Source organism: Pempheris klunzingeri, chromosome 4 (genome assembly GCF_042242105.1).
Source record: "Pempheris klunzingeri isolate RE-2024b chromosome 4, fPemKlu1.hap1, whole genome shotgun sequence".
NCBI lineage: Eukaryota > Metazoa > Chordata > Actinopteri > Acropomatiformes > Pempheridae > Pempheris > Pempheris klunzingeri.
Genome location: NC_092015.1, coordinates 24205319 through 24230781, shown reverse-complemented (window position 1 = coordinate 24230781; position 25463 = coordinate 24205319). Strand labels below are relative to the sequence as shown.

The following is a 25463-nucleotide window of genomic DNA, read 5'->3' as shown; positions in this document are numbered from 1 at the left end:
CATCACACGAAGTTGCTGGATATTGGCAGGAACTGGAACACGCTGTCGTTATACACCGATCCAGAGCATCCCAAACATGCTCAATGGATGACATGTCCGGTGAGTATGCTGGCCATCCAAGAACTGGGATATTTTCAGCTTCCAGGAATTGTGTACAGATCCTTGCAACCGTGCATTATCATGCTGCAACATGAGGTGATGGTCGTGGATGAATGGCACAACAATGGGCCTCAGGATCTTGTCACGGTATCTCTGTGCATTCAAAATGCCATCAAACCAAATCAAATCAAATCAAATCAAAATACTTTATTAATCCCTGAGGGGAAATTCTGTTTACAGTGGGGGGGAAAGTGGGGAGGAAAACAGGAGGAGAGAGAGGGGAGGAGAAAAAACATGCGACACCAGACTGTACTCATGTGGAGTGCAGTGTGGGACCGGTAAAAAACCTCAGCACAAATTTTTAGCACATCACATGACAATAACAACATTGCAACAGGGGAGGGGGAAAGGGGAGTAGAGATATCCAGCACCGCAGGAGGCAGGCCACAGTCTCCAGCCCGGTGGGCGAACGCTTTAGACTATGCCTCTCATGCTGGAGGGGTGGGAGCTGGCGAAGGCGTTGGATGTAGGGCAGGAGTAAGTCCTGATGTGTTGCTCATCAGTTCCCCAAAACCCGCCTCAGTTCATTCGCAGCCATCGGCGATAACATGGCGGTTGCCATGGAGACGTCCCTGGTCTGGTTCCAGACAAGCCAACAAACACCAGGTGGATGGGGGTGGGATGGGGAAGAGCGTCCCAGCTGCAGTGAACTCAGAGGGGAGATTGTTCCAGCAGCGACCTTGGCCAAGGTCACTGCTTAGGGGAGGCCAATTCAGATTAGATTATTTGGGTTAGAGCGAGACAGCCGTATTCAATAGACTTGGCTTACTCTGGTCACTCAATCGATCCAATCGATCCAATCCTTTTTGCAGAGCCGAAAGCTTCTCCAAGATGTTATCCGTGCGGTTGAGAACCGCGGCCTGAGCCCTGCCTAAACCCTCAATCAACGGAGTGGGGCCCTTCACTGCTGCCACCAGCTTCCAGTATTGTCGATACATCAGTGCAATGCATAATCCAATCAGCAGAACACCAATTATCATGGTTCTGTGGGATCGGTATACCACCATATATGGAAAAGGTATACCACCATATATGGAAAACATAGTGTGATATTTGTGTAATAATCATGTCCACATTAATCAGCTCCATATCAAGGCACATGCACATAGTGTGCAGAATAAGGACAGGAAGTACTGTGTGTGACGGTTAGACCTTGACTGTTAGACCTTGAAACCGACAAACCAGCAGAAACAGGAACAGATTGACTGTATAAAAGACACACACACAGAGAGACGGGCTGAGATCTTTTATGCTGTACTGGGTGCATTGCTGATGTGTGGATCTCCCCTTTTGTGCACAAAAGGAACTAATAAACTTGTGCTTGTTCAACTACTTTCCGTGCCTACTTCGCCCTATTAAAAGAATCCAGGAATGCGAGTAAATCTCGATTCCAACAATTTGGGGGCTCGTCCGGGATAGGGTTGAAAGGGAGGACGGACTATTTGAACTAACAGAACTTCTACACGAGCAGAGACAAGGACACAGGCCGGCCAAATAAAACAGAAAAGGTAAGCAGAAACCTGTTTAAACGAATTCTGTCAATTAGGAAACTGTGTCCTGTCTGAACTCTCGTGTTTAAGTTTGACCAAAAGAACAAGGCATAAGTACGATAAAAAAAAAAAAAAAAAAAAAAAAAAAAGTATATATGGAAGACAAATAGAGTAAAAAAAAAAAAAAAAAAAAGAAGTAATACCTGGGTGTGGCAAACCCCCACCGTGATCTGACGAGGTCCGGTACAAGCTGGGTTGGAGTCCCTAGGGACTGAGGTACCCTTAAATTTGGGTTTGAGTCCCTGGGGTTAGAGTCCCCTAAAGTAGAATGTTCCACGGAACGGGTTAGAGTCCCTGAGGTTATAATCCTTTAAATTTGGGGTTAGAGTCCCCTAAAGTAGAATGTTCCACGGAACGGGTTAAAGTCCCTGAGGTTATAGTCCTCTAAATTGGGGTTAGAGTCCCCTAAAGTAGTATATTCTGCAGAATACAAGGTGGGTTATAGTCCCTAAATGAAAAGAAGTTCAATGTAATAGGCCTGAAGTGAATGTACAAATAGTTTGTTGTTTTATAATGCTGTATATAATGCAATGTGATATTAATTGAACTACGTGTGTGAAAATAGACAAATAAGAGGGAGTGGGAAGTATAAAACTCAGAGGTGTCAATAAGAGAAGTCACGTTTTGCAGTGTCTTGACTGAGACAGAACACAGATAGAGGAAACCTTAACGGTGTCAACAGAATCTATCTGGAGGGAAACCTCAGCGGTGAACAAAACACCACCTGTCTCAGCCAATCAGAACAGTTGCTCGGAACGTAAGTGTCATACAAACTGTTTGGCTGCATAAACTGACCTGCTCAAGGGCTGGTTGCTCGGAACGCAAGTGTCATACAAACCACCTGGCCTCTGAGTTAAGATGAAAATAAGAATGGAAGGAGAATTTAATAGGCGAATAGACGATGGAGGTTGAGGATTATGACATACATACCACCAACAGATAGATAAATAGGGTAAGGACTGTGAAGGTCACAACCACAGATAACAAAGAAAGACAAAAAGGAAGTTGATACAGGAGAACATGTGGAAGAGTTGATAAAAAGGGAATAGTCTAGGAGGTTGAAGGCGGGAGAAAGCTAGAAAGTAGAAACCTTGAGAGGATAGTTGACAGAGTAGGGGAAGACGGAGAGTGTCTTACAGACAACACGTGGATAAAGGGGCGTGGATGTACCAGGAGGAACAACGACGGGAATGGACGAAGCTTGCGGTCACGTGGCAAAGAGTGAAGTATCTGAATGAAACCTGACGGAGCATGTAAAGCGGAACAATTGGTAACTCCAATCACACCTGACACTCACACATGTCCTACCACCCCAATATCCTGGACTGTACTCTGACTTACAAAACACAGATGGTACTCTTCATATACAAGGACGCCACTGTAGCAGTGGGAATTAGACTTTGGCTCATGGGCCGGTGACAAGGCACTACAAGGTTCAACATGGCAAGACAAAAGTAGCTGTAGATTGAGACAATTTAGATCAAATACACGGACACTTATCATAACCAAACATGACCCTTCCCTACACTGTAGCACAGACATAGTAAAGACCAGGTGGGGCATATTCCACTGCCAAAACACCATTGTAATAACTGAAATAAAGTAGAATGGAAAATAGAACCTTCATCAGTACCTCACAGAAAGTAACTATAGGACCTAAATACAAAAAGATAACCCGCGACAGAATTGATTTAGACAGGCAATCACATCAAATCTTGGGAAATTTGCAATTACTCGCTTAAATAGGCAACTAGCCAAAGTTGGACATAAGGTCACTGACGACAGCATACATTAAACACTGTCACCCCTAAAGTCATGTTGACAGCCGAGTCACAACCTGGTCAACAATCTGACCCCTATCCTGTGCCTTCTTGAGCACACCAATTCCATAAATAAGACTCAAATTTTGGGGTGAGTGGCGGGAGCTGGAGAGCAAAAGGGGGACAACGACGACGCAGAAGGAGAAACCAAGACTGTTTTCTTAGGTCACCGGACAAAAGATTGTCCCTGAACGGACTGGCAACCCACATCTCGTGGCAGGGGACGACATATGCATTCATACTCCAGAGGATAGGGAGGAGGACGTGGACACAATCCCTGGTAATGGAAAAACAGCCCTCTGCCCCTGTGCCACCAGAACTAATTAACAACACTTGATGCTATGCTCCTATGTTCCCCTGATGGACTGGACGTGTGTCTCCCCGATGGTGTTAAGTTACCATGTAACGATACAGGAACTGGTCGCGTGGGACAATACCAGGCTGGACCTCTGTTGATACCGCACGCCAACACTTAATGGGGTCTATCACAACCTAAGACTTTCCAGCACGGTGTCTCCATCCCCTCAGTCCTACTCTGCAACCCCTGGATCTCCCAGCCCCACCCTTACGTCTCTCCACCAGACCTACCTCATGTGGCGTTCTGCATGTTATGTTGAACATCACTGCTGCTACTATTTCTGCCAAATAGGGTGTGGCCGCGGCTGTCAACCTGTTATGTGAGGACATGTACAATACCACATGTACTATTGGCTTTCTTACGCTCACGTATTCTCCTTGATGTCTCTGGAACAGATGACATTCTGTTCCAGAGAAAAGGGGGAAAGATTAGGACAGATTAGAAAAATAAGAAAATTTGAAGAATAATAATTTTTGACAGATTAGACAATATCTTAAGAAAAATAATTTTCTTTGACAGATTAATATATAAAACATTGATTCACAAACAGCAACAGAGACAGCAAAAGGGGGTAGGACATGTAGGAGTGGCTCAAAAGATGAGAAATTGGTAAAGCATCATGCACACATTTGTGAGTAATGTAACATGTACAATGCCAGACCAACGGTGAAACCATATCCTGGACGTTTTTCCTCTAGTCACTGAAGCAGGTAAAGAAAAAATCATTGTTTATACAGACAGGACTGAGCCAGTATGAAGGCTCAGGTACATATTTGTGTGTAAAGACACAGTCAAAAATTTAAGAATTGTATAAGAAAGAGGAGTTGTTGTGATTAAAGCACCGATTCGGTACGGTGTACCAGAAAAAAAAAAAGATTGAATCAGAAACTCTAAAAATAAATTGGCAAAATCTGTGCACAGACAAAAATGAATTGGGAATAAAGTTCAGTGGACCACATGTAGTAGAAGGGTTAACCCATAAAGTGTACTTCTCTGAGTACGAAGTCTCATTGCAGAATACGCAGACTGCGATAGCAGCGCACACGGACCCAAAGACACCACGCCACAGGCAGAGTGGGTCCTTCTGAAAATGACTGAACAACAATAAGCTGAACATAGGTGGGCTGGACCACCCCAGGAAATAGGGAGGATTCTACATACGGTGAGGACAAAAGGAAAAGGAGATCTCTGGTACCATTGGAGCCAGAGTGCAGCTGCGGAAGCTCCTCAAAGATCACTGAGTGACACCTGTAGGGATCTACAGGAACAACATCATTCATCAACCAGCACCAAGGAAAGCCCACCTCAACGTAGTGGGGCAGAATAATCCCCTGGTGGCCAAAAGGGGGAAGGTAGTCTACCCTTCCCCGACGAGAGACAGTACTTGAATAAGTGAGCTGTCTCTCCAACACGTAGCGTGCCAAGCTACCGCCTGTACATCGCCCCCGACATGAGTGATTCAACATTGCAGTTTTTTGTTTGTTGCATGATTATTGTTATTATTGTTTTTTCATGGGCTTTATATCACTTGGGAGCCACAGGCTCTACCATGTTGTAAATTAACTATTGCTGTACGCTGCATTGAGTTGAATGACTTACAACAGATGAGAAAGTGGTAATCGCTCCTGAGAGTAAACCTGCTCAGGATACACAGACAGTTCAGTTAAGTCATTAGAAGGTTTTGTTTATTTTTTCCTTTTTCTTTCATAGAACTTTTATTTAAACATGTACGGGTCGTGGAAAACTTTGGGAGTGCTGTGCGTCCTATCTATACTCTTAGTAGGATCTATCCTTTGGTGGGTTCCCGGAGACTCTCCAACTAATTCAGCACGACCCAAACGCACCCTTTCAGGGTCATGTAACAAGAGCTACAATCCATGTAATCACACAGCCGGCGAGCTCACACGAGTGTGCTATAGCACTAATAAAACAGCGTTCGTCGTCCGGATTCCATTTACCTCCTTCTCCTTTTGGAACTTAAAGGAGTGGAAAGGAGGTAAATGGCTGGAGAAATACTCGTGGTATATTAAGACTGGGAAAGTAGATAGTACGTGGGGCTCCACATTTGGTACCACAGCAAACTGGGCTAACTCTTCTTATGGGTGGAATAGCGGACCTTGGAAACAACGCCTGACTCAGTTTTCAGTACAGAGCGGACAGGTAGTCATGGGACTAGACACCACTCATTATCCGTTAGAAGTCTGTCCGTCTTAATCCGTCCATCCCACGGTAGTAAACTGTTATTGGTTGGGGGTCTGTATATACCGTCCTGGGGCAGTGGACCCTTGTCATGGCTTTGTCCTCTGTCCTAACACTACTTGGATGACTACATCCAACGCAACAACACAACATAGTCCCTCACCCCCGGCTGTAGTGGTAGTCAAAGGACGAGACGCTGTGAAGATCACGACTGTAACGGTGTCTAAGGTCGATGACTGGTATAAAGGTACCACTGGAGTCTCAGGCAATACCAATAATTGGCTGTTGATGGCTGAACAAGCAGCACAAGCCGCTAAACAAGACTGTGTGGTATGCTTAGGTCCTCGTCCGTTGTTAAAAGTAGTCCCTTCGGCCCTTTCAGGAAATTGCACTATAGACGTCATGAATAATTCATCACCACTCATACAGGATTGTAAGGTTTGGGAACGGGTGTTCCCTCGTACAACTACCACCAAAGCCAAACCAGTGTTTGATAAAACCGTTGCAATGAGCAATTTTACATGTGTTCACTTTAATGGAACAGGTCACCGTATGGGATCAGTGCCTCACACTTACTGTAGAATGAATATCACCGCCCCGTCTAATTTCAAAGCAGTGACTCGCGCTGATATCTGGTGGTGGTGTGGAGGCCCCATTCTGTATGACTTTTCAGTTGCTCGCAATCTTTCCGCAACATGTGCTGTTGTATCCCTCATCCTTCCGGTGCGGATCTTCCCTATGTCAGCTAACACACTGCTTAATGAAGTCCTAGAGACGGCCTCATCCTTGTCCCCGACGAAGATCAGGTCTAGACGCAGTATGGCATGGATGGATCAAACCGACACCACTTATATCGATGCCATAGGGGTCCCTAGAGGTGTACCTGATGAATACAAATTGGCGGACCAAGTTGCTGCTGGCTTTGAATCTACCCTCTGTTGGTGGTGTACTACAAACAAAAATGTTGATAGGATAAATTATGTGCATTACAATGTACAAAGGCTAGGTAATTGGACCCAGGAAGGCTTTGCTGCTGTCCATGAACAATTAAAAGCGACATCTTTAATGGCGTTTCAAACTAGAATAGCTGTGGACATGTTATTGGCTGAAAAGGGGGGTGTATGTTCCATATTTGGCGACGCCTGTTGCACGTTCATCCCCAACAATACTGACACTGGTGGTAGGTTGTCCAAAGTCCTGGATGGGCTACGCACGCTCAACAAAAAGATGAAAGAGCATTCGGGCGTCGACGCTTCCATGTGGGATCAATGGATGGATGTCTTTGGTAAATATAAGTATTTGGTTTCCTCTGTCTTGCTGTCGATCGCAGTGTTTGCGGCACTACTTACGTTATGCGGCTGTTGTTGTATCCCTTGTATCCGGACGTTAGTTAATCGTATCATCACGAGAGCAATAGGAGGTGCGGATCCAACGACTATGATGCCTTTGCTCGCTCTCCCCCACAAGCCCGACGATTCCGATGTTTCTGACCTGCAGCCCTCCCAAATTGAGTGATGTTTTGACTTCTTCTGTTGCACACTGTTTTCTTTTCTTTATATGTATTCCTATTTGATGTGATCTCGTAACCGAGATCAAAAGGGGGAATTGTGGGATCGGTATACCACCATATATGGAAAAGGTATACCACCATATATGGAAAACATAGTGTGATATTTGTGTAATAATCATGTCCACATTAATCAGCTCCATATCAAGGCACATGCACATAGTGTGCAGAATAAGGACAGGAAGTACTGTGTGTGACGGTTAGACCTTGACTGTTAGACCTTGAAACCGACAAACCAGCAGAAACAGGAACAGATTGACTGTATAAAAGACACACACACAGAGAGACGGGCTGAGATCTTTTATGCTGTACTGGGTGCATTGCTGATGTGTGGATCTCCCCTTTTGTGCACAAAAGGAACTAATAAACTTGTGCTTGTTCAACTACTTTCCGTGCCTACTTCGCCCTATTAAAAGAATCCAGGAATGCGAGTAAATCTCGATTCCAACAGTTCCAAACAGATAGACATCTTCCACATCCTCAATGGACAGGTTCGCCAGGCACACAGTCCTCCACTTATCCCACGAGTCAACCATGTAGCCAGCTGGAAAAGTTTTTATCAACTGTATGGAGAGACCAGTTCACTAATTCCATGATTCAGGTTTAGAGTTTTAGAGAACAGTGCAGAGAGAGGCTCCTAGTCAAGACAAGACTGAGAGCAGAGCAGGAAAAGATAAGGGAAGGAGAGAGAGGGGAGAATGCGACCGCCTTCGTCAAGAGCCAGAGTAAGATAAAATGCACCTGTGTTCGTTGTCCATAACATACGCCTGCCCATACCATAACCCCACCGTCACCATGGGCCACTTGATCCACAAGTTGACATCAGCAAACTGCTCATCCACACGACGCCACACGCTGTCTGCCATCTGCCCTGAACAGTGAAAACTGGGATTCATCCATGAAGAGAACACCTCTCCAACATACCAGACGCCATCGAATGTGAGCATTTGCCCACTCGACAACAAGCATGCAGATGAGCTTCCCTGAGACGGTTTCTGACAGTTTGTGCAGAAATTCTTTGGTTATGAAAACCGATTGTTGGTGGCTGGTCTCAGACGATCTTGGAGGTGAACATGCTGGATGTGGAGGTCCCGGGCTGGTGTGGTTACATGTGGTCTGCGGTTGTGAGGCCGGTTTTTCATGTACTGCCAAATTGTCTGAAATGCCTTTGGAGATGGCTTATGGTAGAGAAATTAACATTCAATTCATGGCCACAGCTCTGGTGGACATTCCTGCAGTCAGCATGCCAATTGCACACTCCCTCAAAACTTGTGACATCTGTGGCATTGTGCTGTATGATAAAACTGAACATTTTAGAGTGGCCTTTTATTGTGGCCAGCCTAAGGCACACCTGTGCAATATTCATGCTGTCTAATTAGCATCTTGATATGCCACACCTGTGAGGTGGGATGGATTATCTCTGCAAAGGAGAAGTGCTCACTAACACAGATGTAGACAGATTTGTGAACAATATTTGAGAGAAATGGTTGTTTTTTGTATATAGAAAATGTTTTAGATCAGATTAGTTCAGCTCGTGAAAAATGGGAGCAAAAACAAAAGTGTTGCGTTTATATTTTTGTTCAGTGTATATCTATCCATATGATGTTCTCAACTGAGACAAGGTACACTGAAGTGTCAGCTGGTGATGGAGCTCTCTGGTCATCATAACTGCTGGCAACTTTGGTGTCTTCAGGTCATTGCTTGACAGATACACACACGTGTCCAGTAATAACTTCCTCCTTTGATGGCGGGTGGGGGGGGCTCAAGGATCACCTAAGCTTCATCAGGTCACAACATGGCAGATTCAGTGTTAAGTGTTAAGTCAAACACATAGCAATATTACAGCATAAGAACTACTGAAGGCTGCTAATCTCACAGAAATATGTGGTATGACCACAACTTCTTAACGCAGTATTCTGTGGTGGTGGCACATGATGTATCAAAATTACGTGCCAATCAACAACCTATTGATTTTTTTCCCTAAATAGTCACAAAATTTAATCTATGAATTTGCATCTGTGGACATAAATTTCTTTCTTTTTTCATAACCCTGAATATGAATTTCAAACTAATGTATTTCTATGGGATTATTTTTCATGTCTATATCACGTCTTTTTTCCTGTCAGTAGGACATCTGTAGGACCTGGGAGCACAAAAGCTGTGCTGTTTCTCATTTTATATTAATTTTTAAACTATAACTGTTTAGCAACAACATTTAGCCACAAGATTTTATCCTTCTTTTCCTCACGTTTGATAAATCAACTGTAGCAGGTTCACTACACGTTACCAATTAAAAGCTCTCGTATCAATAGGGGCACCACTCCGTCTTTACAGAGAATTATTAATTTATTACTTTATTAGCTCAAATGGCTTCAGGTATTTAACCTTAGTAATTAAATATTAAACAGTCTCAGTCTAAATGGTAAGTCCTCGTAAACATGGATCTCTGCCTTTACTAGTAATAAATCAATAGACAACGACGTGATGATAAATGAAATGTATTAATGACTAAATGAAAAAGGAGTAAATGAGATGACAGCAATAATAATCAGACAAAGCAACAGAATGGATGAGGTTATTAGCATAGGGTTTGGCAATACTGGAAGGATAAACCAAAAACTAAAACGATATACCCTGCGGAAGGGCCACGGCGTATTTACTAACCAGTAACTTTAATGATGGAAAAATAAAACTTTAAGTCTTCACACCAACGTCTGACCAGAGATAACTTAAGAACAGTCTTACTTTGGACGTAGCAAGGACCGGCGATGAGCTGTACGGTGGAATAGGAGCGTTTGCTGTACCATGGGCCGGGTCGGTGAATCAGCTGTTCGAGCCGGCGGATCAGCTGTTCGGCAGATGTGTCAGCTGTTTGGGCCAGCGTCTCGTCTCGGCCAGATGATGGGGCAGCTCGGCTGATGGCGGTGGCTGGTGGAACCTGGCGATGCCACGTGTCCGGTCCGATGGCTCAGCGGTTCGTCTGGTGGTCGGCAGCACAGCCTGGCGGTCTCCTAGCTCCGGCCCTGGTTCAGCTCTAGCGGGGCTTGAGTTTAGCTCGCAGCGAAACCTGCTGGTTTCTTGATTCAGGTCCGCTACGGCGCTAGCAGTTTAAGACTGTTCAACAGCGGTTTTACTACTGCTGGACTGAGTTCTGGTCAGACTCGCTTAACTTTCACTGAGAACGGTTGCGGCGGATCTCAGGAAACTTATCAGTTCTTTGAAGCGAGGTGCTGGGTCTCAAAAACGTCAAAAATGGGTTTAGTTGTGTGAAGGCGTTTCGGGCAGACAAACGTAAGAAACTTCGTTTAGTGAGGTCGTAGTGATCAATTACAGCCGGACACAACGGAGTAATCTTGATAAGAAAACTTGATAAAACTTGTTAACAAAAAGGTAAATATGGGTTAAAATATCATGAAGAAACGAAAAAGGAAAGAACATTAAAAATTGTGCGGGTGATTAAAATACATAAAACATGAAGGGAAATGAACATGAAGGAAAACAAGACTATGGCTAAAGCCAGAGGCTTGGAGCCAGAAGCTAAGAGCATCGAATCAAAACTATCATAGTGTTTTATACAAAGGGGCATAGCCTCATTTGCATGGCGGAACGCCTATCTTGCATCGGGAGGTCTTTCTATTAATAAATTTACTAATCGCAGATTATCCTTCCAATTTAGTCAAATCCATGCAAGATCTAAACACAATATCTGACAACACTCATGACATTTTAATTCTCAATTATATTCCTATATTTCTAACACACAGAATCCTATATAAAGATTAATGACATTATTTCAACCTTCTTCACTATCACGCTTTTGATATTTTGTCTACATAGCATTATTGCTACTAACATTACTATACTATACCGCTATACTAAGATCACACAGAATAATAGACATAATTTTGGTTACATATATAGCAGAGCAGTTATTTTAACTTTTACTGACTAACTTTTCAATGTACACACTTAAGTCCTTTGGGTGGCAGTTTTGATACACGGACATAACATCCTTAAAACTGAAATGCGTTATTTAGTCATCTGGGCTTATGAACCTGGGGATTTACATTATTAAAAAGACAAGCATGTTGATATTCCAATTCTTCTGACCAATTCATTTAACAGTACTTTTTGGTTAACTTTAAACTTACAAATGCATATAAAATTACATACAAGAATTTTGCCACCTTGTGACCGTCATTTGTCTCACCCTCAGGCACTGATTTCTCACGGATGACCATCTCGTGGTTAATTGTGAATAGGAAGACAGATTACCGTGTGAGGAGAGAGAGACGCTGTGATCAAAGCGCCCTTTGTCCTTCCAGGGTTCAGGGCGTCAATTTTAATGTCTCTTTTATTGACATTTGTCTGTAGGCAGCCTGTTGGTGATCTCATCACTTCCTTTCATACAGTCCATGGACAAAGGGGGTCCTGTGGAGATTTGGCTCCGTCATTGTCCTTTGTCTTAGATACTGTTCTCCCCCCTGCGGGAACTGGAGTTGTCCAAAGTTGATTGTTAAGTTCAATAAAAGGTTTATGACACTTCTCACACACTTGATCAATCATTGGTCCTCTCCTATACAACAATACCAACTGTTTATGCTATGACCATCCATTTTAATTAATTTCTCCTTCCATCTTGAATGATCATGTTTTTTTGTCAGTTTTTAACAGCGAAAGTAGCTCGACTGCTTCTATGGGGGCAACGATGCTCCGCTTTTCCTCACTGTCACCGTTTCCTGTTAAACATCTCTCAATATAAATCACTACAGTGCCCTTTATACAATGTAAACCCAAATGCTCAAAGTAATAAAAAAATTCTACTAACTTAAATATTTTGAGTTCCTGCAACGTCTCCTTCCTTTTTAAGTGAATGAAAATGATAATTTTTGATTGATGTGAACTATTTTGTGGATTAAGTAAGCACCACTCAAAAGTAAAAATTTAACAATACTTATTTCTATTGTTTATAAGTGTGTGCGTCTGAGGTCAGTAACGGACAGGTGTGTGATGAGGGAGTGGGAAAGCAAGACTTTGAACAAGCCACGAATGCCTCATGTGAATCTGCATCATTGGTCTCACCGTAAGTGTATATTCATATTTCTTGACATTTCTTCTTTTTTTAAAAGTATTTGTTGATATTTTTTGTTGACAGATTGATCATGTTGAGCTAGGGTTGATGTTAGCCACATGAATTACAGGTGATTCACAGAAATTAATTTTGCACAAGGTTACTCTATAAGGTTAACTTGTAGTTCGATATGTGTTGGACACTGATAATGCCTAAGTAGGACCATCACTGTTGCTGGAAGTTCAAATTTTTGTTGAAACATGAGCCTTAAGCTAATTAGGCCAGTCGATTCAAAGTTAGAGCCGCTGCTAAACTTTCAAACTATCCTCTGCTCTGGTGTGTTACACCGAGTGCGCCGCCACACACGTGATGGAGAAGAGCAGAGACAGGTAAGGTTGAAGTGAATATAACATTGTCGATTACATTACGTGCTGGCAGATTCGGTGCTTTTGTGCTTTTAGCTGAGCTAGACCAGATAATATTCGATTAAAACAGGTTGGTGTGGCTCTTTTAAGCTCAATGTTCTCCGTGGAGTTTTCTGGATTAAAGCAGCCCCAGTGCATTTTATGTGGAGTTGTGGAGAGAAAATTAAAACTCAGTGCATGATCGGCCTCTGTTGCCACACACAAACTCACTTCCCTTGCTGACTTGCCACATTTGCCACAAAAAGCTGTTGTGCATATCTCACTTCATCAAGATTCCAGCTCTCATCTACTGAAGCACTTTCAAGCGTGTCATCTCCAGAAGATCTAAGCAGATGGCCTACAGGTCTTTTTCCAGTTCCCACATATTCATTTGATGTTGAGCTGAAACTTGGAGAAAGAAACGCTGAATTTGAGAAGAACAATAAATCAAGTTGACAAGAGACCTAAAGCATGATATTTTAGAATACAATATATGGCTTCAAGGCTTACCCAAGTGATAAAGAGATAGCAATGGCAGCTGCTGGTCTTGTGGCCAAACATCCCTGCTGTTGTGCATTACACCTGTGGTAAAGTTCAATTTGACTATCAGAAATAATTAATTATTAATAATTAATTAATTATCAAAGATAATTAATAATTATCTAAGATAATTAATAAAAAATGAATGGAACATTGAATAAAGTCCACTTCGATTGGGGCACCACCTCGAAAAACGAGGAAAAGATAGCCATTTTAATTGATTTAGTCTCATAAAAATACTAAACTATCAATTTGGAATTATGTTTTATAATAACTTATATATAAATGATAATAAAATAATAATATAATAATAATATATATATAACTTATAACTTGCTGGTGTGCTGTTGTTGGTTATCAGCTGGCAGACTCCAGGTCGTACCTGCTGGCGCTGGTCTGTTTAGTTCAGGCAGGACCTTGTGTAGCTACCATGAAGGAGGTGGCCTGCTCTTGTGAGGAGAGGTCCAGGAAAAAGAGCTGGTCTGTCCTCCTCAGACAATGGGAAAGAGAGTTGTCTCTCCTCCAGGAGAAGACAACGGGAAAAGAGACAGTTCAGTGGGGGTGAACTGGTTTTGTTGGCCTGAGGTCATAAAATCATGTGTCCCCCTCCGGCCAATGGTGACTGTGGAGCTGGGTGCGGGGGTGATTTCACACCTATCTGTGAAACTGGGGGACACTGGGGAATGGAGTCCAATAGTTCCACAGACAAAGAAACATGCGGTCTTCACCATGTGCTATTCACCGTATAGTGAAGCACAACACTGCCTAAAGGAAGCAGGATCAGAGACTGGCTGGAATGCCATAAAACTAAAACCTGCCTTAAAGATGTGTTCAGTCACACTTGCTGCTGGGCCACAGGACTCAGTGAGAAGAAAAAGCCCTCTTAAAACATAAAACAGGTGTTTGTGTCAGTCTTACAGCTGCAAAACAGAGCCATTTACCTGTATTCCAACTGTGACATGTGGATGTTCTGTCAATACTTTAGAAACTCATGACTTGGGTTTGGGATCTTCACAAAAAAAAGTAACAATGCACAAACAAAGCACAAGATTTCAAATTAAAAGCATATGTTTCTGATATTAATTCAGATGTTGAATTTGTTTGATGTAATTAATCCTATTTGTGAACATCCTCCTCAGGCTTTGTGTAAATTATTTAATTGTGCATTTTGAAAAACCAAATGTACTAGTATCTTCACACTGGTTTGTTTGGAATTTTATGCAAAAATTATTTCTGATAGCCAAATCAGCCAACTGGTGGCAATTCAAATTGGAGTGAAGCCAACCGATGGCGGGAAGCCCAAAACAATAGTCGAACACGGCCATATGATGGTGTAATTTTTTAAAGACATAAACATATCACATATAGATTGTTTAGTACAGCCAAAACAGTAATTATACTGCCTCTTGATGATCTATGATTAAATTCAGTCATGTACACAATATACTAGAATCATAGTTTTAATAAATATTTTGTAATGTGGACTGTTCGTCTCCATAACAAAAGTTGATGATGCCACTTCTGCTATGAAAAACAGACAAAGAAAACAATTGTTTTTAGAATTGTGGCAGAAATATTCCAAAACTTGATGGCCTTAACTGTAGTTTGCCGTATTGTTCAGCTATAAAGGACACTGTTGTGTTTTTATGTTAAAAAATGTAGCTTCCACCATTAAAAACTGACTGATAAAACTGAAACTAAAACTGATGAATTAAAAGGATGGTCAGAGCATTAACCTGTCGAATTGTTGACTTATTAAGCACGCGTTTTTGACCGGTAGTGGACCTTTTGGACTGCTGCGGTCTGTGTGGATTTGTACAATAAAAGAGTATAGTTAAAGCAAGATAGTTAAAAAAAAAAAAAAAAAGAACATAAAATGAGAAATAACAGCACAGTTTTTGTGTCCTACAGGAACCCTACTGGCAGAAAAAAAAAGATGTACTGTGGGCCTGAAATGATAACCCATAGAAATACATTAGTTTGAAAATTGTGCTTAAGGAGAAATGCATGTCCAAGGACACAAATTAATAGTTTAAATTTTATGACTCTTTCACGAACTTCTGTTAGACTGGGTTGCCACATACCAGAGATGTGTGTGCTGAAGAAGTGGTGTATAGGCAACATCACATGATCTTGCCACAGAGGATATGCAGATGACTAGTTCTGTTGATGTGTAGAAGAGTAGACTATATGATGTGCTTTTAACCACTTGCATGGCAACAATTGCATCAGAATATCATGTTCTGAGAAAAAAAAAAGAAAAATCCCAGACCCAGATTAAACTAAACAACAATTGTGGTTCTGTCACAAATGGAACACAAACACAAGCAGCTGTTTGTTGTGTGTGCTTTTTTGAGACAAAAATCCAGAATCATTTCATAAAAGTATTCTATAGTTGTTTCTGCCACACTGTGTAGATTTGCAGCTAAAACCTCCGAGCTGAAATATTTGAGCAAGAGGAGAATATTCCAAATTTAGTAAGTAGTGAACAAGTTGGACATTTGGAAAAGAAAAATTAGCAAGTGATTTGGAGGGTTATCTGGAGGGTGTTTTGGAATTGATTGGAGGGTTATCTGGGGGGTGTTTTGGAGTTGATTGGAGGGTTATCTGGGGGGTGTTCTGGAGTGGATTGTAGGGTGTTCCGGAGGGTGTTTTTTGCAAGGGTTAGGGCTGCACTAAAGGAGTGTGGTTAAGGTAAGGGTTTTGTAGAGGGAGAGCTTAGACTTAGGGTTAGGGTTAGGGTTAGGTAAGGGGGGTAATAACCACGATCATCAATTTGATGGTCCTCTTGTTGGGTGATAACTCAAGAACCTTTTGAGGGTTAGGGTTAGGGTTAGGGTAAGGGGGGTAATAACCACGACCGCCGAAATGGCGATCCTCAGACTCGCCGGTAACTGAAGAACCTTGTGAGCTAGAGAGTTGAAATTTTTTCTACCCCCCCATTTCCATAGGCTGTCTTTCGATTGGTGGGTCCCCTGAGTGGCTGTGACATCGGGAAGTGGGTGTAAGTAGCGAAAAAAACTTTGTTTTTGTTGTATCTCCGGAACGGAAGGTCATAGAGAGACGGGACCAAGCCAGGCGTGTTCAGAAGGGCCGAATTATGGCAGGCGGAAGTGGTTTGCAAAGCGCTAGGAGGTTGGGTTGTAAAGTTATAGGCGTTTGAAAATTCCCCATAGAGTTGAGTGAGGTAGTGTTTTTTTGAAAAAAGTTCCCCCAGAAAGTGTTTAGGAGCGCGTTTCAGGCCATTTGGAGTTGATTGGAGGGTATCAAACAAGTGATGGTTTGGCCGAAACTAATCTTTTAATTGTTTTTTTTTTTTTAATCAGATGAGACAAAGGTGTTTAGACAGGGTAAGAAACAAAAACCCAGATCTGTTACATGTTTTATTACAGGAGGTGCAAGGACAGTAAAACAGCAATTTAACAATATGAGCCATTGAGATTATCGTCATCCTGACAATGTATGATTTTTGTTAATTGCTCCTACAGAGATTGCTGCATACAACTTGCATGCAGCAATTAAAACAAATTTTGCATTGGCAAAAGCATTTACTTACCAAAAAAACCCTCTGAGTGAAAACAAGCTGAATTCTTTGTATGCTAAATAGTGATTTGCAGGTTGTAATCATTGATGAAACATTCATGGTTGATCACAAACTATTGACTTATGTTCATGTTAGATAAGCTTAATAGAAATAGACAAAAAGATGTGCTTTTCCAGAGTTGTCGATCAGGATTGGAACTAGTACAAAAGAGATGCTAAACAGTGACAACAGAAAGTGAGTGACAATCTGCTTGTGTTTCATTGGATTTCATGGGTTATACTGGTATTAAACCAGATGAACAAAAGTTTACAAATAAAGGCAGATTGCAACAACAATGTCCATTTAAGCTTGCATGTGCTTATACAGTACAGAAAGTACAAGACCTTACTGATTTGTCTTAAATATTTTCTGCAGGACAGGCCCATGTTGCATTAAGTCATGTTAGACAATCACCAGGGCTGGTAATTCAAGAGACAGCCATATACTGTAAGGAACACATAAATAAAATGCAAATCAGAGTATGCTTCCATTCTTGATAGAAAATATAACAAGGGACACATCAAATACACGTTAACTGTGTTTTTGATGATCGCGCAAAATTTGACAAAACATCAGGTTTAGCATTGTGTACACAGCATATGCAGCTGCAAAACACTAACAATAACGATAATATAACAGCTCGAATTAAATGTATCAAATCATCACTTGTGTTTATCAAACAAAGCAACTCATTTATAATGTATTAATTTGCACAACAACTGTGACTAACTTTCTTGACACTGGTTTGTTTTTCTGTATTACAATAGCTTTAAAACTTAACACTTGCAGTATATTGTTGAACAAGATCAACAAGGACAAGAAACAGACACAATCCAAAAAATACTTACTGACAAATACAAACCTGCCTTGACTCTAACACTCTCAACAAGATACTAACACTGACTAGGATGCTGGAGCGCTTGACATAAGGGTACAAGGCAATCTGGCACAAGACAGGGGAAAACACAGACAATAGATGTACCAGGAAAGGGAGTACAGGTGGAAACAATATGGGGTAGGGCAGACAATCACAGGAGCGGGAAACACACAAGAGCAAGTCAAGTCAAATAATATATTTTTTCTTGTGCTTCCAGGTTCATTCTGACAATCAACCCTGATGGCTCCAAACACACATCGAAGTCACAGATTATCTGGAAATCTGGCAATAAGGGTGCAAAGACAAAATACCAGCTTGAATCCCTCATGGCAAATTGTTTGAAAATACTAAATGTACTACAATTTAAAACAGTGCTATACTGCAATTGGATTGTGATTTTAGAGGAAAATATTGCTAATAAATCAGTTAACTGAATTTGTTTAAAGTAAATTAAACTTAACTGTAATTGAAAATCTAATAACACTGTAAATAAAAATGTGGTAATATCTATGTAATAAGTAAATCAAATTACCGTATTTACCGGACTATAAACCGCTACTTTTTTCCGACGCTTTGAACCCTGCGGCTTATACAATGATGCGGCTAATCTATAGATTTTTCTTCACTAACGGCCATCAGGGGGCGCAGGAAGTGCAAAAACGAGACAGACGCAAGAGGTCAATGCAAAGAAGATGACGCTAGTTTTTGGCGCACTCAATGCAAAACGCAGCACAACACGCACAAGCACAAAATATTTTTCACACCCTCATCATGGAAAGTACATGAAGAAAAGCATATGATGCAGCTTTTAAGTTGAAAGCAATCGATCTGTCTATCCAGGAGGGAAATAGAGCTGCTGTACGTAAGCTTGGCGTTAATGAATCAATGGTGAGACTTTGGAGACGGCAGCGTGAAGAACTGATTCAATGCCAAAAGACAACAAAGGCTTTCAGAGGTCATAAAAGCAGATGGCCTGAACTTGAAAATGTTCTTGAGGACTGGGTGAACACACAGAGAGCACACGGCCGAGGTGTATCCACCATGCAGATCCAACTGAAAGCTAAAACAATCGCCAGCGAAATGTCTGTTGAAGATTTTAAAGGTGGGCCGTCATAGTGTTTTAGATTTATGAGACGAAAAGGTCTGTCCATCAGGGCACGGACGACTGTCTGTCAGCAACTCCCTCCTGACTACGAGGAAAAAGTTGCAAACTTCCACAAATTCATTGCAACAAAAATAGCCGAGAATTCCATTGGACCAGACGACATCATAAATATGGATGAAGTACCTTTGACGTTTGACCTGCCTCTAACTAGAACTGTTAACAAGACAGGTGCATCCATCCATTATGGTGAAAACAACTGGCCACGAGAGAACGCATTTCACGTGTTTTGAGCTGCACCGCATCCGGACAAAAGCTTCCACTAATGGTGATTTTTAAGCGGATGACTATGCCAAAAGAAAAACTCCCGAAAGGCATAGTCGTTAAAGTTAACAAAAAAGGGTGGATGATAGAAAGCCTACGGTAGTGCTACGGTAAGCGCCCGGGAGGATTTTTTCACCGGAAAAAAGCATTGCTTGTTTTGGACAGTATGAGGGCCCATAAAAAAAAGATTCTGTGAAAGCAGCCATCAAGAGAACAAACTCAATTCCAGCTGTGATTCCTGGAGGTACAACTAAGTTTTTGCAGCCACTCGACATCAGTGTGAATTGTGCATTTAAAGCGGCACTCCGAGGTGAGTGGGAGGCTTGGATGGCCAGCGGCGAGAAATCATTCACAAAAACTGGCCGCATGCGAAGAGCATCCTTTTCTGAGGTCTGCCAGTGGATCCTAACAGCGTGGAGCCAACAGGTTTCGAAAGGCTGGACTGCTGCATGAAGAGAACAGCACAACTTTAGCGGTAACTTTGCCTCGAGATGAAAGTGACATTGAGAGCGACACCGACAGAGAGACTGAAAAGGTGTGTGATGGAGATGTTCTGAGGCTCTTCAACTCCGACATTGAAGAAGATGACTTCAGTGGTTTCAGTGCACAGGAGAAGGATGAATAAAAACATTAATGACTTTTCTGTTTTGTTCGATCAGCCGTTTTACTGCCGTGTTACAGGCACCGTTTGGAAACAATTAAGGTATGTAAATAAACATTTACAAAAGCTTTCTGTGTAAATATCTCATTTCACAACGTATATATCTGCGGTTTATAGTCTGGTGCAGCTAATATATGTAAAAATATTTTTTTCTTTTAAAATTTAGTGGGTACGGCTTATATTCCAATGCGCTCTATAGTCCGGTAAATATGGTACAATATTAGTATTGATGATAATACTGTAAATTAAATTACAGTAGAGATATTTGTACTGTAAATTAAGTTAAGTTATCATATTATAGTAATTTGCTTGCATCAAGCTGCCAGTAAGTTACCTTTTTACAGTGTTGAATTTGTCAGGTAATAGCAAAATGTTCCTATACAAATGAAGACAATTTCCGAACTCTGCCCTTCATTATACAGATACTAACATTGTTTCCTCAATATGCAAGGACGTATTTCTTAAACCAAAGCAGTGGGTTTCACACAGTGGCTTCTTAACAACTTTTGAATTCATAGATTAGTTTCTAAAAGCCAATAAGATTTGTTTTGATTTAATGTTTCCAGTCTAATTTCTATCCAGCTTTCTAACCATCCCTGTCCCCTCTCTGCATCCCTCTTTTGTACTTGCTTTTGTTTCATATAAACACAGAACAATAAATGAACAGATAAACCACTTAACCATATAAAATACAAATAAAACAAAGGTATGCAAAGTTAATGACTGTCCTCTTAATAGAGTGTTGTGGATCTTAAAATATCCCCTTTAGGTCTTCAGTGAGAGCACAAACCACTGGCTAGTGGCTAGCTAGGAGAAAGGCTGAAGTGTGACGCGAGTCTATGGCTGTGTTCGAAATGACATACTAACATACTGCATACTACCTACTCAAACAGTACGGACTGCATGCTGCCTACTAAATAAACGATTAAGCATGCCAATTCCAGCGGACTGTTAAAGTATTACTTCTTCTCTGCATGGTCCTAAAAATACTTTAAAAAAGGGAACAGTTTGGTGTAAAAGGAAAAATCTGTATAACTTTGTATCTCCTGTGTTTTCCATTTAGGGACAGTTTTTATACGGTTTTGTTTGTTTTATTTAGATTAACCTTAATTCACTACACGATCACTGTTAATATAACTTGTAACTATTGTAACTTGTAACCCACAAAGCAATGGAGGATTTTGTGCAAGGCAAAGCATGCACTGTTTGTCCACAGGAGATGGCTGTTCTACTGTATGTCTCCTTTACTATAAATACAGATATGAAATAAACCTGCTGCTGCCACAAACCTGACCAGCGGTGTGACATTCATTAGAGGGAAGACATATTACAGAGGTCAAACTGCTTCCTTCAGGCCTGATGGATTTTAAGGCTGTGCTCATTTTTGCAGACCTTGCTGCAAATTCATCTTTCAGTTGCTGTTGTTGATAATCCATTTGCCAAGGTTTTCATTGTTGACCCTGGGGGGTATGTTTCTCTGGGTTGTGTTGTTGGGTTCTCCCTCACAGAAGATGCAAGTTGGGGTGCTACCCATTCCTGCTTTCTGAGCTGTCCACTGTCTGTCTAGTTTGGTCAAGTCTGTTCTCGGTGGTTACCTAGTCTCTTCCTGGGCATCACTGATATGATGACATGACAGAATTGCTGAAGTAAAAGCTTTATTAGCAACATGAAATCGCTGCCAGTGATCAACATAAGATATAAAACATACAGGGTCTTTGGATCCAAATAAAATTGATCTAATCAAAATTAAAATGCACAAATACCTGATCTGTTCGTTCAAAAATGCTCATCGGCTGTTTCAATATAGCTTCTGAGCTACTCTGGTTCCAAAAATATAGGCTTTATGACAAGGTCTTTAACAATTAAGTTTTCATTTTTGGGATGTTGTGTGCAAGCATTTGTATATAAGATAGGAAAGATCTATAAATTTGTTGTTGGGTAAGATATTATGGAAACAAAATTGTGTTAGCGGGCCAGATTTGATCATTTCAACACATAGGGTGACTTGTTGGCTGAGGATCCAAAGCAGTTTCATTCTAAAGCAAACCAGAGTTTAATTACTGTATGGAAGGGTGATGGATGTTAGGAGTTAGTGCATGCTGGGCACAGTGGCTCAGTGCATGCGGCTGTGGCTCAGAGGTAGAGTAGGTCGTCCATCAATCGGAGGGTCAGTGGTTCGATCCACGGCTCCTATGACCTATGAAGTGTCCTTGGGCAAGACACTGAACCCCAACTTGTTCCTGAAGCACAGCTTCAGTGTGTGAAAGAATAGCCTCCTCCAACTTGGATTCCTCCTCAATGAATGATGTGTGAATGGGTGGATGAGGATGTGATGTAAAAGTGCTTTGAGTAGTTGAGATGACTAGAACGGCACTATACAAATACAGACCATTTATCATGCAGACGTGTGAGTTGGAGCATACACCAACTGCTCCTCTCTTTCGGGTGGCTAAGCTCTCTCTTCTCCTTGGAGTGAGAATGGCTTGTAAGGTTTGATTTGGTTTGCATGGACACATTTGTATGCTGTTGTCTGTCTTGGCTCCAAGATTCTGATATGGCAGGTGTCAGGAAATTATTTCTATAAGACAAGAACTGTATTTTCGCTGTTAGTTCGTACCACAAAATTTCCCAACACACAAGATAAACTCTCAGAGACAGAGATCTCAGTTCAAAGTTTTACTTGCAACAAGCAAGGAGTACAGGCAAAGATCTACATCTGCACTGAGCGGTCTCAGTGTCTTTCAAGCATATATGTAACATGTATAAGCAAAGTTCCTCCTCTCAGCAGTCCTCCGCCGCACCCTGCTCCCTCTCCTCCTTGCAGGGGCGGTTGGTGGGAACCGCAGGTATGCTGACTTCTCACTGTTCAAGGCCTTCTCGAACTCTTTTTTATCTCAAGAATGCAAGCACAGTCTGATACATCCTACACCAACACACATCTCTTTGGTCTGTGTAAAGGTCACAGCAACTATCACACAGTCCTGCATCAGGCTAAAACTTCATGATAATAAAGCATAAATGTATTAACATAAAAATGTATTAACATAAGCGTGCCTGCACATTTTCTATTTCCTAACAGCAGGCTACCAGTGAGAGTTTTCCCCAAATCAAGAATCCTTTTGAGGACTGCATTCTGGTAGCGCAATGCTCTAGTGGGGTAGTACAGTACTATGAGCTCTTTAAAATATGATGGAGCCAGACCATTAAAAGTCATGTAGGTGAGGAGAATTATTTTGAATTCTATGTTGGATTTTACTGGAAGCCAGTGAAGAGAAGCTAGTATGAGAGAAATAGAGGACTTTATCACCCGCTTGGTATTCACTGTGAGACACTTTCCCGTCATAGTAGGCTTTAGATCCCTTAGCGCTAGCACCCAAGTTCTCTCAGGCCCATGCAAATGTGGCCCAGAGATGGTAACATAAGTCTGTCATGTGTTGGTTTGCCGTATAGCCAGTCGTAATACTGATGTCCTCTGGATGGTACAAGATGTGTAGCGGAAGGGTCATCTCTCTCCCAGTCATCATTTCAAAAGGGCGTGAGTCCTGTGGAGCGGTGAAGGGGGGTATCCCAGGCATTGCCTCAAGCACACGAGCACTCAGCTCATCAAGGAGGCACGTGAAGGAAAAGGGGACTTGGCAATCCTGTTGCTGGACCAGGCCAATGCCTATAGGCCAATACCCCACAAGCAAGTGGAGGTAGCACTTGCAAGTGCACTTGCCTGCTTCCAGTGAAGCTCATTCTGGGCTACTACAACTGCATAAGTCTAAGAGTCACCTCTGGACCCACAACCTCAGCATGGCACTGCTTGAAGAAAGGGATAAACACAGGATGCACTATGTCAGTGATCCTCTTTATCTTAGCTATTTTATAGTAGTGGCTCCCTAACCAAGTCTGGAATCTGACAATCCCCCATCAGAGCATGGGTGATCAGACAGTGACTACAACCCCAGTACATGAATGCAGGTGTATCTTCAAAGGCCTTGAAGGAGTCATTGCATGGACTGGAATGTGCTTCAAGCCCACAAAATCCAGGGCACTGGTGGTGAAGCGGGGGAAGGTGACAGACAAGGCCTGCTTCTCCCTAGAAGGTATCCAGATTCCATCAGCTTGTCAGGAGCCAGGCAAGGTGTTTGATAGCACCTTGAGAGACACCGCATCACTGCAATCAACCAGCAAGGAGTTGGACATATGACTTATGGCAGTGGACAAATCAGTGCCATCAAGAACACCTCTGACGCTGCAGAGAAGGCCTCTAGATGGCTATGCATCAAGAAGTGTGACACAGGCCACTTGGACATAATCTTGGGGTGTGATCAAGGGTTGCCCGGGCAATGGTGTATGTACGTGATCTGCCAGCCATCAAGTCGGATGGCCGTTACTGCTGGGTTCTTTGCTGGATTCTTTGTTTGAAGCACATGGTGCAGCTGTAAACCAGGCAGCTCCATCTAGGTTCTCACTTGCGAATACGAATGTGGCAGATGATTCAGGGCAGTGAAAGAGGTGGAAGGAAAAGTAGTTAGCAAACTGTGAATTTATTGTTTTCATCTTTACGTGCTGGTAGTAAGAACTTACCTTTGCCTGTCCTCTTCCTCCCAGGGTGTCCGGGCAAAAGAGTTCCCCAGGGGTTCGGACGCCTTTTATGAGTTCCAGGAGGAAGGTGCCATGTACGAGTGGGTAGAGGGGAGTTTCTTTTCCAATAATGTAAATAATTATGTAAAGTAGTTAGGGGGGTATTTATTAAATAGGGTTTTCGTTAGTTAATTCTTATTTAGTTTGGTTCGGTTGGTTATGGTTTTATGTAGATATGCAGTATTTATTCATGTGGGTGTGTTTTAGGAGTTACCTATCAGGTGGTATGTGCCTGATAGGAACGGGTATTTAAGGCGGTGGAGTGAAGTGCCAGGAGGGATTCTTTTATTGAGCTGGAGCCACATGCTGGTGTATTGTAGGCTTTATTAAATCATCAGCAATATTTGGACGTTCGAAGCACTGTTTTGCAATATACAGACAATATTTTGATCTGTGGTCCTATGAAGGAGCACTGTAAGAAGGATTATATTGCAGTGCTAACAGCAAAACCATAGTAAAACCACAGTTAGGTGGGCAAATGCTCTCTTTCTTGGGTATGGCAGGGTGCAGCTGGCTGTGGATCTGTGACGATACCCTAAAAACAGCACCATTGAGTGCCCCGATTAGGGCAGCAGTGATAGCAGCAGTCTTTGTTTTCCAAAAAGCCTCTTTACTGACA

General features: G+C 42.0%; 1 long non-coding RNA gene across 1 annotated transcript; it reads left to right on the top strand.

The window, feature by feature from the left end:
• Positions 1–1150: 1150 nt before the first annotated feature.
• On the top strand, positions 1151–8039 carry LOC139199721 (uncharacterized). The gene is made up of 2 exons (XR_011584153.1): positions 1151–1947; positions 2036–8039. It is a non-coding gene; the product is annotated as an uncharacterized lncRNA (long non-coding RNA).
• Positions 8040–25463: the final 17424 nt, after the last annotated feature.